Here is a 2,825-nt window from a genome sequence, read left to right on the forward strand (position 1 = left end):
CTCTCTCTCTCTCTCTCTCTCATCCCCAAACCCGGAACTCGCTGCTTTAATTTCCATTTTACCGGTCTATTCGAAAGTCTCCTATTTTTTTCCAAAATCGGTAGGCTTATGGATTAAAGTAAACCCTATAGAGTGTAGGCCACCTAGATCTAGAATCTTGATCTAGATCTAGATCTAGATCTAGTTCTAGATCCATTTTTTGACCAACGTTGTAGAGAATCTATATTCATCGAACTTTTAAAAAAAATGTAGATATCTAGATCTAGAATCTAGATCTAGATAGATTCTAAATCTAGATCTATCTAGATCTAGAGACTCTATACCCAGCTTACTGTGGTTTGGTTTGTTTAATTTCTTCTCTTCTTTCCCTCAACCAAACCAACGGTCGTCTGTTTTAGTCTTGATCGTAATGTTTTAACTTAATCTTCCAGACCACGTCTCCTCCCAGGACTGAAATTAACGTCTTTCGCCTTGGCGATTTTGATCATAACGATCTCTATAAATTCCCTTTTACAAAGTGTATAAAGTGCTCTTGTACATGTAAATGACGTTTTTTAAAAAGTAAAGTTCATTCAATATCAGATGTTGATGTATATTTCTGGTAGTTGACTGTTCTATTGCTGATCTTTATTATCTGGTGTGGTGGAATTCGGTCAGCAATGCTCCCTCAATAATATATAGGCCTAGTTGCCAACTTACAATGTTATATAGAGGCCTTGGTCAGTTAACAGGCAGGCACCTTTTGGACCAGCGATTTAAAAAAAACCTTTATTTTATCCATCCTGCTCTGCCCTGGTACTTCGTTGTAGACAGTTTCTCTCTTCCTCCTCCACCTCACCCACCTCGCCTTCTTTCTCTCTCACTTTTCTTCCTCTATCTATCTCCCCTCTCTCTCACTTTTCTTCCTCCCCCCCCCCCAATCGTCGTCTTACCTCTTTCTTTCTCTCTCCCTCTTCTCCCCTTCTCCACTCTCTCCCTCCCTCCCTCCCTTATTCTCTCTCGTTCTCCCCTTGATCCTTGTCTTTCCCCTCTCTTTTATCTGACTCTCTCCTCCTCTCCTTCCCTTCGGGTTTCTTTTCACCCTCTTCTCTCTCTCCCTCCCCCCCTCCTCCCCTCTCTCACTCTCTTTCGTCTCCTTCTCCTCATCCTTTCTTTGTCTTTCCTTGTCTGTCCTCTTCTGTCTACCCCACTCTCTCTCTCTTTCTCTCTCTCTCTCTCTCTCTCTCTCTGCTGCTCTCTTTCTCTCTCCCAATATATCGTATCTGACGACATTCCGTGCGTCTTCTAGAGTTTGACGTGAATGGATATGTAGAGGTGAGAAAAAGTACGGTAGAATATAGATCTAAATGACAAATTGTCGTAGGCCTGGTTTCAAATTAGATCTACACCGGTTGGTGTAAATCGAATTATAAGAATCCAAGTTGGCAATCGCACGTCGAGAATTTTCTATTACACGGTTACAATAATTCATAAAGCTATTACCCCCCCCCCCCCCCCCCCCCCCCGGGCGCCGGGAAAAAATGAAAAGAGAGAAGACAGGAGTGGGGGGAGGGGGTGTGAGGTGTAAGCTGCTCAATTTAAATTTATGGAGATTTATTGAAACGACACTAGATCTAGTGTAAGTACTTCTGTGACTAAACCAGTTTGGTATATAGATCTATGTCTTGTTTGGACGAGATTCTCTAAACCATTGTATTCATCATTACACCAATAGTGATTCGTTAAAAAGAACAAAGGCACGAGTATAGATCTGCATAATAAGTTAGAGGGAGGTGTATAGGCCTAATAAAATAATACTAATATTTGAAACTTGATAAGTGTTCTACTTCCGATGGAACTATCCCATGCTTTCCACGGATCGACACAGACGTTCGTCGTTCGCCGGCCGCAAGAGAGTGATCGGCCTTAGATTATCGACCGCATTCAGGGGTCACCGGGTTAGGTCAGTGTGTCCCAGCCCACAGAGTTAACTCCCGTTCTCTCCCTCTTCATGTTTTTGCCTTCGTCGCTGGGGTTTTGCCGTAAACCTCCTAAAAGTTGAACACTTGCAAGTTGAGGTTGCACTCTGCGTTCGACATTCGGCTTTTATTATATTATGCACATGTAGACCGATGTACTTTTACCAAACTTTCGACGTGTGTTGGTGCATTCCAGTAGGTAACCAACGACCGGCGTGGCGTTACGTAATGGTGCATTCGTCGCCCTTTCTTTCTGCCGCTTGCCGCTGTCCTACTGTCTCCTCGCGGGGTCACCAGGACAGGGAAGTCGGGTGAGATGAAAGGAAGAAGGGTCGGCGTTTCTGTGCAAAAGAATTGGATTTGACCCTTTGGGTATTATCGTATAGTGTCGACCTTTGAACAGGATAAGAGTAACAAAATCGCTAAAAGCAGGATTTAGGGGAAAGGGAAAAGGGGGGGGGGGAGCCCAGTTGAATATAAGTATAAAGGATGGATCTTGGTGTAAAGAGGTAAAATTTATGTGGGTCTCCTTTCGTACTAACCCTTTCTGTTTGCATTATTAGCATTTTGTTTTTCGGAAAAGGCTGGGTTTTAAAAAAATATTTTTAGCCTTCACTTACGAAATGTATAGGACGAATAAAAATACCATCTCTTCGAAATTAAATGATGTTATGTCGACTTGAAGTACGCGGATTATGGGGGGTTTTTTTCTAGATCTAGTCACTACTAGAAAACGTGACGCTTAATTTCTTGTACGTATGCAGTACAAAATGTCCCCCGTATAAATTTGAATACAATGGCGTCTGATGTTTCAACTTTGATTGTGAGTATCCTCCTCCTCCCCTCGTTCCTCCCTCCCCCTCCCCC

General features: G+C 42.9%; 1 protein-coding gene across 4 annotated transcripts in view; it reads left to right on the forward strand.

Moving 5' to 3' along the window:
* The window catches only part of LOC101846826 (mucin-12), a 32,296-nt gene that overhangs the window by 814 nt on the left and 28,657 nt on the right, over nt 1-2,825 (forward strand). The gene's annotated exons all lie outside the window — the stretch shown is intronic.

Source organism: Aplysia californica, unplaced genomic scaffold (genome assembly GCF_000002075.1).
Source record: "Aplysia californica isolate F4 #8 unplaced genomic scaffold, AplCal3.0 scaffold00338, whole genome shotgun sequence".
Classification (NCBI taxonomy): Eukaryota; Metazoa; Mollusca; class Gastropoda; order Aplysiida; family Aplysiidae; genus Aplysia; species Aplysia californica.